This window comes from Carcharhinus amblyrhynchos, chromosome 6 (assembly GCF_965287045.1).
Source record: "Carcharhinus amblyrhynchos chromosome 6, sCarAmb.v2.hapA, whole genome shotgun sequence".
NCBI lineage: Eukaryota > Metazoa > Chordata > Chondrichthyes > Carcharhiniformes > Carcharhinidae > Carcharhinus > Carcharhinus amblyrhynchos.
In genome coordinates, this window is record NC_137329.1 from 116,765,182 (window position 1) to 116,779,795 (window position 14,614).

Genomic DNA, 14,614 nt, shown 5'->3' on the forward strand with positions numbered 1-14,614 from the left:
GCACAGGACATAGAACATAGAAAACTACAGCACAAACAGGCCCTTCAGCCCACAAGTTGCGCCGATCACATCTATACCCACCAAGCCACAGAACTATCTGTAACTTCCAATGCCATTATATCCCATATACTCATCCAGAAGTCTTTTAAAAGACCCCAGCGAGTTCGCCTCTACCACCACCGACGGCAGCCGATTCCACTCACTCACCACCCTCTGAGTGAAAAACTTACCCCTGACATCTCCTCTGTACTTGCTTCCCAGCACCTTAAACCTGTGTCCTCTTGTAGCGACCATTTCAGCCCTGGGAAATAGCCTCCAAGAATCCACCCTATCTATTCCTCTCAACATTTTATGAACCTCTATCATGTCACCTCTCAACCTTCGTCTCTCCAGGGAGAAGAGACCTAGCTCCCTCAACCTATCTTCATAAGGCATGCCTCCCAATCCAGGCAACATCCTTGTAAATCTCCTCTGCACCCTCTCAATAGCTTCCACATCCTTCCTGTAGTGAGGTGACCAGAGCTGCGCACAGTACTCCAAGTGGGGCCTGACAAGGGTCCTATAAAGTTGCAGCATTACCTCCCGACTCCTGAACTCAATCCCTTGATTAATGAAGGCCAGTACACCATACATCTTCTTGACCACATCCTCCACCTGTGAGGCCGATTTTAAGAGTCCTATGGACCCGGACCTCAAGATCCTTCTGCTCTTCAACCCAGCTAAGACTCCTACCCTTGATATTGTACTCCTGCATCCCATTGGTCCTGCCAAAATGGACCACTACACATTTATCCACGTTGAAGTCCATCTGCCACTTCTTGGCCCAGTCTTGCATCCTATTTATGTCACGCTGCAACTTCTGACATCCCTCCAGACTATCCACAACACCACCAACCTTCCTATCGTTGGCGAACTTACTAACCCATCCCTCCACTTCCTCATCTAGGCCATTTATGAAAATGACAAACAGCAAGGGTCCTAGAACAGATCCCTGGGGCACTCCACTGGTGACTGACTTCCATGCAGAAAAAGACCCGTCCACAACCACTCTCTGCCTTCAGCAGGCAAGCCAGTTCTGGATCCACAAGGCCAAAGCCCCTTGGATCCCATGCCCTCTCACCTTCTCAAGAAGTCTTGCATGGGGGACCTTATCAAACGCCTTGCTGAAGTCCATGTAAACCACATCCACCGCTCTTCCTTCGTCAATGTGTTCAGTCACATTTTCAAAGAACTCAACTAGGCTCGTAAGGTATGACCTGCCCTTGACAAAGCCGTGCTGACTATTCCTGATCATTCTAAACTTCTCTAAATGCTCATAAATCTTGTCCCTCAGAATCCTCTCCATCAACTTACCAACCACTGAGGTCAGACTCACCGGTCGGTAATTTCCCGGGCTATCCCTGTTCCCTTTCTTGAAAATAGGAACCACATCCGCATCCTCCAATCCTCCGGAATCTCTCCCATCTCCATCGACGATGCAAAGATCATCGCCAGGGGCTCTGCAATCACTTCCCTCACCTCCCACAGTAACCTGGGGTTCTTCCCATCCGGTCCCGGCAACTTGTCTATCTTGATAGAAATTTAAAAGTTCCAACACATCCTCTCTCTTAATATCCACATACTCAATCTTTTCAGTCTGCTGCAAACCTGTAGTACAACCTCCCAGATCACTTTCCACCGTGAATACCGAGGCAAAGTACTCATTAAGCGCCTCTGCCATGTCTTCCGGTTCCACACAGACTTTTCTCCCTTCACCTTTTATCAGTCCTATCCCTTCTTTTCTCATCTTTTTACTCTTCACATATTTGTAGAACACCCTGGGATTCTCCCTAATTTTACCCGCCAAGGCCTTCTCATGACCCCTTCTGGCTCTCCTAATTTCCTTTTTAAACTCCTTTCTACAAGCCTTATACTCCTCTAGATCCTTAACATCCCTTAGCTCCCTGAACCTTTTATACACCTTTCTTTTCTTCCTGACCAGGTTCACCATGACCTTCGTGCACCATGGCTCCCACGACCTACCAAAACCTCCTTGTCTCATCGGAACGTTGTCGTGCAGAGCTCCAGTCAAACATTCCTTGAAAATCCGCCACCTTCCTTCAGTACTTTTCCCCAAGAACTCCTCCTTCCAGTTTACTCGTCCAATTGTCTGCCTGATGTCATCATATTTCCCCTTACTCCAGACAAACACCTTCCTAGCCTGCCTGATCCTATCTCTTTCCAATGCTATCGTGAAGGCGATAGAATTATGCTCTCCATCCCCGAGATGCTCTCCCACCGAGAGATCCAGCACTAGATCAAGTACAGCCTCTCCTCTCGTAGGCTTATCCACGTGCTGTGTCAGGAAACCCTCCTGAACACACCTAACAAACTCCTCCCCATCCAAACCCCTCACCCTAGGGATAGTCCAGTCGATGTTTGGGAAATTAAAGTCTCCCATCACGACAACTCTGTTATTACTACATCTCTCTAGGATCTGTTTCCCTGTCTGCACCTCAACTTCCCTGTCACTATTGGGCGGCCTATAGAAAACACCCAGCAAAGTTATCGACCCTTTGCTGTTCCTAACTTTCACCCACAGACACTCCGTAGACAGTCCCTCCACAGCATCCATCTTCTCTGCAGCCATGATACTGTCCCTGATCAACAGTGCCACTCCGCCACCCCTTTTGCCCCCCTCCCTGTCCTTCCTGAAGTATCTGAATCCCGGCACCTGAAGTACCCAGTCCTGTCCCTGACACATCCAAGTCTCTGTAATGGCCACCACATCACATTCCCAAGCAACAATCCACGCCCTAAGCTCATCTACTTTGTTCACTACACTCCTGGCGTTAAAGTAGACACACCTCAGACCCTCGGTCTGGGCACTTCCCTTCTCCATTCCCATCTAACCTCCCTCTCATACTGTCTACAGTCCTTCTCCACCTGGGAGCTAACATCCTCGCTCTGTCTCCTCATCTCTATTCTCTCCCCCCAACCTTTCTAATTTCAATCATTGAGGCCATTCAATCCATCCAGGTCATGCCAGGAACATTTCCTTCAGTGGGGGATGTTACAAAAAGACATCTGCAAGTTCCCCTTATTGTAGTACTGTTTTCTTGCACGGAATTTAGGAGGTTTTTTTTTGCTTATGGAATAAAATTGAAATTCATAACAAGCTCAGCTGTAGTGGTCTGGACCATATACTGTTTACTGATGACAGTTGCTAAGTGGCTTCCTGATATAATAATTCCAGAGGGTTGCTGTGGCCTGATTTACTGTTATCCACTGACCTGTAAATGATCTGCCAGCACTCCTTGAGTTAGCACTGCAGCCTAACTTGGCGAAGGCAGAAACGGTAAATATTGCATGAGCTGAAATCTTAATGGAGCTTTTATGTAACAAAGCACTGGAATAATGGAGCAAAAGAAAACTTAGAGTAGTGAATTATCCTGTTGGCATTCCTCGTTACTTTGTCATACTAAAGTGAGTAGAATTAAGGCAGTCAGCTTGGATGAATGTCACTACACCTTTCTGTCTCTCTGCATCCTTAATTACAAAGGCACCCAGCATTTTAATTCAACTCTGATATGTCTATGGAGAATTTTACTCACTCCATATGGGGCAGTGGACCAACTGAGGTAACTGCCTGCCCCTTTGTATAACTAGTCTAGATTTTTGATTTGATTTGATTTATTATTGTCACGTGTATTAGTATATTAGTGAAAAGTATTATTTCTTGCACGCTTTACAGACAAAGCAAACCATTCATAGAGAGGGAAAGGAGAGAGTGCAGAATGTAGTGTTACATTCATAGCTAGGGTGTAGAGAAAGATCAACTCAACGCGAGGTAGTTCCATTCAAAAGACTGACAGCAGCAGGGAAGAAGCTGCTCTTGAGTCGGTTGGTACGTAACCTCAGACTTTTGTACCTTTTTCCCGATGGGAGAATGTCTGGGCTGCGTGGTGTCCTTAATAATGCTGGCTGCTTTTCTCAGGCAGCGGGAAGTGTAGACAGAGTCATTGGATAGGAGGCTGGTTTGAATGATGGACTGGGCTTCATTCAGGACCCTTTGGAGCTTCTTGTGGTCTTGAGTGGAGCAGGAGCCATACCAGGGTGTGATACAACCAGAAAGAATTTCTTTCTATGGCGCATCTGTAAAATGGTGAGAGTCGTAACTGACGTGCTAAATTTCCTTAGTCTTCTGAGAAAATAGAAGCGTTGGTGGGCTTTCTTAACTATAGTGTCAGCATGGGGGGACCAGGACAGGTTGTTGGTGATCTGGATACCTAAAAACCTGAAGCTCTTGACCATTTCTACTTCATCCTCAAGAATATAGACAGAGGGATGTTCTCCACTGCACTTCCTGAAGTCAATGACAACCTCCTTTATTTTTGACTTCTCTCCATTTGGGGTTAACTGCTGTGGGGAGGTGGGGTACGTAACCTGGCACTCTCAGATGGCTTGCAGAACACTGCATGTGGCATGATTTTCCTTATCATTGCCAACGTGCCATCCCAGAAAGCGGTAACACAGCTGGATAAGGTGGTCTAGAAGACATACAGCACGCTTGCCTTCATCGGCCGGAGTATCAAGTATAAAAGTTGGCAAGTAATGTTACAGCTGTCGGCCGCATTTGGAATATTGCGCGTGGTTCTGGTCGCCACACTGCCACAAGGTCGTGGTTGTCTTGGAGAAGATGCAAAGAAGATTTACCCAGGATGTTGCCTGGTCTGCAGGGTTTTAGGTATGAGGAGAGGTTGGATAAACTAGGATTGTTGTCACTGGAAAGACAGAGGCTGAGGGGCAACCTGATAGAAGTCTACAAAATAATGAAACAAATAGACTGGCTGGATAGTCAGACACATTTTCCCCAGGATGGAAGGGTCAATTACAAGAGGGCACAGGTTTAAGGTGAAAGGTAGTAAGTTTAGGGAAGATGTGTGGGGAAAGTTTTTCACACAGAGGGTGTTGGGTGCCTGGAATGCACTGCCAGTGGGGTGGTGGAAGCAGGTACATTAGCAATGTTCAGGGTGTTTCTCGATAGACACATGAGTGGGAGGCAAACAGAGAGATAGAAACCATATGTCAGCACCGGATGGGCTGAAGGGCCTGTTTCCGTGCTGTATCATTCTTTGTTTGTTTATCAAAGGGAAGGGACATCAGTTGGGCTGTATGACAGGCGGGAACTCCTCTCTGCTAGTTTGCCACATGAATGAGTGAAAATGAAAATGTCCTTTTTGACTAATACTCTGGGTGGATACCAAGCTGACTGCAAAGAGGTGAGGACCCAATAGAGAGGAGCATATATCTTGAAGGCCATATACAAGCCAAGGAAGGTGTTTGATGCAGGACAATGTAAGTGGGGTAGCATGGTTGCACAGTGGTTAGCACTGCTGTCTCACAGTACCAGGGACCCAAGTTTGATTCCCAGAAGGGATCATTGTCTGTGCGAGTCTGCATGTTCTCCCCGTGTCTGCATGGGTTTCTTCCCACAGTCCGCTGGCTAGATGCATTGGTCATGCTAAATTCTCCCTCAGTGTGCCCGAACAGACACCGGAGTGTGACGACCAGGGATTTTCACAGTAACTTCATCGCAGTGTTAATGAAAGTCTACTTTGTAGAATCATAGAATCCTACAGTGCAAAAAGAGACCATACAGCCCATCGAGTTCTGTATCAATCACAATCCCACCCAAGCCATTCTCCATAATCCCATACATTTAGCCTAGCTAGTCCCCCTGGCACTAAGGGATGATTTAGCACGGCCAATCCACCTAACCTGCACATCTACTAATAAATAATAACTAAACTTTAACGCTTCTGATTGGCCTTTGATATGTTTTAATGCAATCCCTCATTCTCCTTTGAATTCATAATTTCATTCTAAACTCTTTTCTTAAGCATTGGAAAAAGTCAAAAAAAAACTTTCGAAAATTTTGTTCTAATATTAATATTTATAATCTGCAAGGCTGAAGGCCCTTCTCTGTTTTACAATGCTAGAAGAACACAGTGGATGAGATTCTTCGGCCGTTCACACCATCAGGATTCTCCAGTCCCGCTGCGGTGACTGGAGATTGACTGAGCGCCAAATTTTCCGTCTCGCTTACAGCGACTGCGGGGTGTGAATGGACGAAGAATCCTAGCCAACGTCACAAACCTAGAATGAGTTTTACTACTTTTGACTTAAATGTATGACCCAATTTGACAAGTTACATTCTGAAAAAAAGTAAGCTGCTCCCTGAGGCTTAGATGGATTTGCGAATGTCCCACACCTTTCAGTAATAAATCTCAGTCCGGTAGTCCGGTTAATCCCTTGCGGTATTTTGTCACTGTTCAGACTTCAGGGTGCGCACAATAATTGCAGCGCACAACAATAACACCAGACGCTTTAATAGGGTAACAAGCGTCCACTGGGAATAAAAAACCTGATCCACTTGTTTTGATAAATAAATTGGAAGGGTTTGGGGGCGGGGGAGGGGTGGGCAGGGTCAAAGGTCAAAAGTGTGGTGATTAGCTGAGTCGCTAGGCAGTATGGACAGTGGATGCTGACAGGCATGCCTTTTTAAAAAATATTTATTCCTCTCAGTGGACTGTTCCTCTTCCCGAGGCCTCTGTTGGTCCTGACATTTACACAAAAGCAGCCAAAAGAAAGTAATGAGGTCAGGTTCCAGCGAGATTAAGTGACTTTACCGAGAGTGACCTGTGAAATGGATTTTTTTTTTAAACACAACCCGCTTTGGGAGGTTTTAGTTCCGTGTTGCACCAATTGAAGCTTCTCATTAAATAAAATTACAATGCCAAGGAAGCCGTTCCACTCTTTCACAAACTCAGTCAACCAACAGCAAAGCCCAGGTTTTTTTTTGGTGGCGTCCCAGATAAACAGTGCCACATTATCCTTTCCACAATCTCTACTGGGCCTCAGTCCACCGGCCTACACATGGGAATCCTGTTCAAAGAGGAACGAGCTGTGGGCATGCTCTGTGGGTACCAGTGACGGCACGCTGGTTGTGGAACAGTGGAATATTCAGCCAGTAACTGAGGCTGCCAGAATCCTTAACCAAGCCTGGGGTAGGGTGGCACAGTGGTTAGCACTGCTACCTCACAGCGCCAGGGACCCAGGTTCGATTCCCGGCTTGGGTGGCTGTCTGTGTGAAGTTTGCACGTTCTTCCTGTGTATGCGTGGGTTTCCTCCGGGTGCTCCAATTTCCTCCCACAATCCAAAGACGTGTGTGTCAGGTAGATTGGCCCTGCTGTATAGCTCCTTGGTGTCAGGGGGACTAACTAGGGTAAATGTATGGGTTATGGGAATTGTAGTCAGTGCAGACTCAATGGGCTGAATGGTCTCCTTCTGCACTGTAAAACTCTATTCTAAGAGTGATCAGCTAATGATAGTCAGCAGCAACCCTTGGATCTAATGTGGAGTTGGGAGGTTGCCCAAAGTAAGATTATCTCTTTGTTTGAAATCACTTGCTTGCGTCTGTACCTTTGATGTTTGCTGGTTTATAAAATCAGAGAATTGCACAGTGCAGAAGAGGCCCTTTGGCCCATGAGGTCTGCACTGCCATGTGAAAAACACCTGGCCTCCCACTTTATCCCATTTTCCAGCACTTGGCCAGTAACCTATGTCATAGAATTATAGAATCCCTACAGTGCAGAAGGAGGCCATTTAGCCCATTGAGTCTGCACTGACAACAATTCCACCCAGGCCCTATCCCCATAACCCTATGTATTTATCCTAGCTAGTCCCCCTGACATTAAGGGACAGTTTAGCGTGGCCAATTCACCTAAACTGCACATCTTTGGACTGTCGGAGGAAACCGGAGCACCCAGAGGAAACCCACACTGACATAGGGAGAACGTGGAAACTCCACCTGCCAAGTACCCATCCAAATACTTTTTAAATGATGAGAGGCATCTCGCCTCCACCATCCTCCCAGGTAGCGCATTCCGGACCGTCACCATCCCCTGAGTGAAAAAAGATTTTCCCCACACCCCCTCAAACCTCCAGCCCTTCACCTTGAACCTATGTCCCCTCGTGACAACCAAGGGGAACAACTGCCCCCGATCCATCCTGTCCATGTCTCTCATAATCTTGTACATCTATCAGTTTATCCCAGCAGGTAATGCGTTTCCTTTTGAGTGAGCCACATTCTGACGAACATTATCACCGAGGAAAATGAAACGAGCTCCAAATAAGTCATTTATTTCATTTACATTGGCAGGTTTTTTTCCTGGATGTTTTAACAGCGGCTGCTAACCAGGAGAATTGACTTGAAGGAGATCTTAAAACAGCTCAACGTGAACTGAGCGGAAACCTCAAGCACCCCCCAACTAAATTTATGACTCCGTTTCCCACTGCCGCCTGTTTGCTTCTCACCGGCTGTCAGCTGGCCTGATTGTCTTCACGTATAAACAGAAATATTCAAAAGGGAACGACAAAGAGACAGCACAGAGCAAAGCGATATGATGCTTATAACCGTTTAAATGGAAAATGGGACAACGGTGACAGTGATGTTTCATCTAAAATCTAAAATTTCTGACATTCATTCTGTAAAGGTTAGGTTACAATAGATGGTGTGCTAATACAATGACATCCTTTTCATTAACCAGCCAATCTTGTTCAGCTGAAGCCTGCATTGGCTTGAAAGGTAGTGATATAACTGCGAATTAATCAAGTTATTATTGTAACTGAGTAACTACAGGAAAACAATGGAATAATGCAGTATCTGTATGGGTATAAATTAACTATAGAGTATACTATCTTTTTTTTTCCTTTAGAACCATAAAATCCATAGGATTCCTACAGTGCAGAAGGAGGCTGTAAGGCCCCTTAAGCCTGCACTGACTCTCCAAAAGAGCATCTTACCCAAGCCCGATGCCATTCACCATCAGCCCTCTACCCCCTGCCATTTCTCTGTAGCCCCCCGCATTTACCATGGCTAATCCATATGACCTGCACATCTTTGGACATTAAGGGACAATTTAGCATGGCCAATCTGCCTAGCCTGCAAATCTTTGGACATCAAGGGGCAACTTCGCACGGCCAATCCCTGTAACCTCCACATCTTTAGACACTGAGGGACAATTTAGCATGGCTAATCCCCATAATCTACACATCTTTGGACACTAAGGGGCAATTTAGCATGGCCAATCCTTGAAATCTCCACATCTTTGGACACTAAGGGGCAATTTAGCATGGCCAATCCTTGAAATCTCCACATCTTTGGACACTAAGGGGCAAATTAGCATGGCTAACCTCTATAACATCCACATCTTTGGACACTAAGAGGCAAATTAGCATGGCTAATCTCTATAACATCCACATCTTTGGACACTAAGAGGCAATTTAGCATGGTCAATCCACCTAATCTGCACATCTTTGGACTGCACACCTTTAACTAGAGTGGCACTGTACAGTTAAGGATCCTATAGTTCATTAACAGCCAATTCCTGCTGCAAATTAAGAACTTATTACCTAACTCTTCAAGCATTTTCTGAAACAACCACATATGCAGCAATAATTGAATTTTACAATATGAAGCAAGGAATGGAATATATGTTAAAGGAAGAATGATGTGCATTTGTGGAGCAGCTTTCCTGGCCACAAGACATCCCAAGTGTTTTATGGCCGTTGAAGTAATTGGGTACAGTCACTTGTGCAATAATGGAGGAAGCATGACAATCAATTGTGTGCATAGCATAGCAAGATCCCAAAGGCATTAATGTGATAACAAGCAGATAACCTGTTTTTGTGTCATTGATGGACTGATAAATATCAGCGAGCTCGCTAGGAAGAAATCCTCTTCTTTGAATTAGGGCCATTGGGTGTTTTAAGTCCAACTGATTTGTCTTCCAAAAGACAAGGCCTACTTCAGTACTGCATTGGAACACCAGCCTTGACTGGTGTGCTCAAGTCCTGGAATGTTACACAAATCCACAGCTTCGGTGTTATCAACGCAACCACGGCTGACACTGGATTTTTCAAGGTCTTCTCCTCACCCAAGTAGCAACATCAAATATTTAAGGGTAGCCAAACCTTGTGGCTAAGCCTATGATTTTTTTATTACAAGATAGGGTGAGGAAGCAGGCCCAAAGTTGACCTTAGCCAGAACAGGGACTGAACAACACACTGTTAGTGTTAGCACAGTGGTTAGCATTGCTGCCTCACAGCTCTAGGGACCCAGGTTCGATTCCCAGCTTGGGTCACTGTCTGTGCGGAGTCTGCACATTCTCCCCGTGTCAGCATGGGTTTTGCCTGTGTGCTTCGGTTTCGTCCCATAGTCCAAAAGACGTGCTGGTTAGATGCATCGGCCATGCTAAATTCTCCCTCAGTGTACCTGAACAGGCGCCAGAGTGTGGTGACTAGGGGATTTTCAGAATAATTTAATTGCAGTGTTAGTGTAAGCCTGCTTGTGACACTAATAAACAAAGTGTTCTGAACCTCTTACGATCCAACTTAACTATCACCACTACCCTTTCCCATTTCTCCACTCCTCCACTCAATTGTTTTAGTTATAGTTCATTTTGTTTTAGTCCACAGTGTGGTTAGCACTGCTGCTTCACAGTGCCAGGGACTCAGGTTTAATTCCGGCCTCGGGTCGCTGTCTGTGCAGAATTTGCACATTCTCCCCATGTCTGCGTGGGTTTCCTTCGGGTGCTCTGGTTTCCTCCCACACTCCAAAAGACGTGCAGGTTAGGTGAATTGGCTATGCTAAATTGCTCCTTGGTGTCCAAAGATGTGTAGATTAGTTAAATTGGCCAAGGTAAATACATGGGGTTATGAGGATAGATTGCAGGTGGGATACTCTTTTGGAGAGTTGGTGTACACCTGATGGGCCAAATGGCCTCTTACTGGACTGCAGGAATTCTGATGCTTTGGTTCTATGGTGTTGTGAACTGGGGTATATCGTATTTCAACGGTGAACAATAATAAAGACCATACAGTATAGAAGGGGACTCATCTTGTCCATGCCCACCAAAGGCACCCTGGCATCCTTTCTAACCCCATCTTCCTGCAAATGACCCATGGCACTGCAATATTCAGCATGTAAGGTGCAGATCCCAGGTATTTTTCAAATGAATTTAGGGTCTCTGTCTCCACCACCAACTCCCACAGTGAATTCCAAACACCCACTACTTGTAGCTAAATGGACTGTATTATCTTTAACATTCTTTCACAATTGCCCCTCATTAAAGACTGGACAACAAAATAATGCCAAAATCCTCAGCTGAGCAAACACTTGGTAATTAATGGATTATCAAAGGAAAATTGGCCAAGTTGTTCTTTTGTTTCAATGTTTGGGTCCTTCGAATTGTTTTAAAACTTTAAAAGTTTATTTTATTAATGACACAAATTGGCTTACATTAACACTGCAATGAAGTTACTGTGAAAATCCCCCAGTTGTCACACTCCGGCGCCTGTGCACTGAGGGAGAATTTAACACTGCCAATGGACTGTGGGAAGAAGCCGGAGCACCCATAGGAAACCCACGCAGGTACGGGGAGAACGTGCAGACTCCGCACAGACGTAATCCAAGCCAAGAAGCGAATCTGGGTCCCTGGTGCTGTGAGGCAGCAGTTGCTAACCACTGTGTCATTATGTCACCCCTTCGCTGCTGGAGTTGGTGGTGGAGACAGAGACCCTAAACTGGTTTGATAAGTACCTGGGATCTGCACATTAAGTTTATACATTGCAATGCTATGGGCCATGTATGTATAGGTGGATGGGATTAGAAAGCGCATCAGGGGGGCATGGACAAAATGGGCTGAATGTCCCCCTTCTACGATCTATGGTTTGTCAGTGGTCTTTATTACTGTCCAATTATTCTTAATTGGGAAACTGAGGCACTCTGTTTAGATTAGGTTGGACATTGCATTTTCCATGATACTCTTAAGTGCTTCATTTAGCTGGTGTGCAGTCGGCTACATGAAGCAACTACAGTGTGATGATTAATATTATGTCACTACATCGCAGCTCCATTAGAAAAAAGAGGAAACTGAGCAAACAAGCAGAGCAATCTGTCTTCTAAAGACAGTTCAAGCTCAGAGAGTCGCTTGTCAAATACAATTGACTGAACATGCAATAGGTTGCTTTCTTAATGACCGTCAGAAAAGAAAGGGAGAATGGGTGTTATTAAGACTTGCTACATTAAGACATTGTCATCGCAAGTCATGGGTGATTCTGGCTGGCATTATCTATGTAATGTGGAAAGGATGCGGAGGAATTGTACATCAAACGTGAATTAGCATTCGAAAGAAATCGCTCAGTATCCTCTGCCTAGATTCTGGCAGCTGCTGATGAAGTAAAGCATCGACTCGCCAACGTGTTGCACAGTCTCTGCCCTTCGCTGAGCGAAACCAAATTCCCTTTTCACCAAGCCTTTGATCTAGATTGAGAAAATGAAGACATTAACGCTGATAAATAATGCAGCAGTGCATCGGGGAACCAGGAGATACGTTTTTTTTAAAAAAAAAATCAACTTTGCGTGTGTTGGTTTAATTTACATTCGTGTTGACTCAGGGATTACCGAGCTGCCTCCACCTCCCGAGCAGACGAAAGCGGGGAGAGAGACCTCCCTCATTGAGTTTGTGCCTGTTTCTCCCCAGAGGGGACGCAGATCTTCCACGCTGGTGTCCTTCCCCGTTTGTTAATATTGTTCAATTTATTAACTGATGTGGTTATTTCGCTTCTGCTCCTTATTGATTTGGTACAATGGAGTTATCACTTTGTGTCTTATTTAGTGTGTTGGGAGTGATGCCTTATCAGGCATTTGTGCTCTTATCTGCCTGCTGGCTAAGAGCCAACATTTCCTAATAAACCTTTTAATTAAAATAAGGAGGGGGAACCTAAGTGATACAGAGCAGAAAGCAGAATGGTAAAGTACACGGGAAGAAGGTGTTGCAGCATTGCTACAGGAGAGTCTGAACAAAATCATAGAGGACCATAAACAATTTACTTACACACCTAAGCTGCAGGGAAAAGGCAAGGAGAAAAACTAATTAGCCGCAGAGTGATGAGGGGGATAAAGTGGATTACTGCAGTCCCACTGGTAGTCCATTTAATAGGTCTTTGTGGAATTTAAGTCTGGATTACTGAAGATTGCTGGAAAAGCACCAGAATTTGTACACAGATTGATCCTGAAATTCTTGGGACTATTGAGGGTGTAAATTCAAGATGGAGAGAAGGGAGTGGGAAAGGGATAAGGGTGGCCTGGAACAAATACAGGATTTTGGTTCTGCTGGGATCCTGCCACAAGTTTTCACATCTCGCAGAAGCCATGGATGGACCTTTCACATTCCTCCCCTCATCTCAACCTGAAAACTTCCCCAGGTTCTCCTCTCTGTCGGGAATGCTTCCAGTGGGAGGCAAACCCTTCAACTTTCTTCACTATTTGGACCATTTTAGGACTCAGAATAGCTTTTATAATTTTTGGTCCAAAAATCACTGGGCCTGAGCCATCATTTCCAAACCATTTGTTAGTCCGAAGGTTTGAACGTGGGATGAAACCTGGATCTTTATGGTCTCAGCGCCTGATTCCCAATGATGTTCCAACAGTGGCCCAAGATGGTCACTTCATTCTCCCTTGTATTGATGTCAAAAGATGACTAATGCAAGTATGGGTTACAGATTAGTGATTCTGGCCTATGTTATTATTTATTATTATTAATTTATGGGACATGGGCATCACTGGCTGGCCAGCATTTATATGCCCATCCCTGGTTGCCCTTGTTCAGAGGGCAATTGAGAGTCAACCGCATTCTTAAAATGGCCAAGAAGGATCCACAAATACAGAAGTTTCATGCTGCTGTACCCCAGACAACCACAGGAGGCAGCATTCCTGTCTAAGGGGAGCTGCAGCAGATAGTGGCTGGAATTCTCTGCCCCATCGCCACTGCCAGAAAGGACAGAGAATCTGGCGTTTAACCAAATCTCCCTTCATTATGGCGGGATGTGAGAATCCTGTTGGCGTGAATGGCCAAAGAATCCCGCCCAGAAAGTAGTGAAGGCACCTTATCACTGACATATCCCACAACAGTGTCTGAGTAAATTGGGCATTGGCATTAGCAATGACTTCACTTAATCAGTCTCCTTCTTCACTGCATGCAGAGTAGAAGAGATTACAGGAAAGTATTACTTGGTAAGGTTAGAGCTTTTGCCAACATGCAAAAGCATAGAAGACTTTGGGATGATCTTATAGAAGTCTGTAAAATAATGAGGGGCATAGATCAGTTAGATAGTCAACCTCTTTTCCCAAAGGTAGGGATGTTTAAACTAGAGGGCATAAGTTTAAGGTGAGAGGGGAGAGATACAAAAGTGTCCAGAGGGACAATTTTTTCACACACAGGGTAGTGAATGTTCCGAACAAGCTGTTAGAGGCAGTAGTAGAGGTGGGTACAACTTTGTCTTTTAAAAAGCATTTAGACGGTTACGTGGGTGTAGAGGGATTTGGGTCAAATTCGGACAATTGGGATTAGCTTAGTGGTTTAAAAAAAAGGGGCAGCATGAACAAGTTGGGCCAAAGGGCCTGTTTCCATGCTGTGAACCTCGATGACTCTATGACTCTACGCAGAAAAGAAAGGATCAATGTCAAAAATAAAAAAGCTCACCACAAGCTCCAGTAACTGTAACCTTG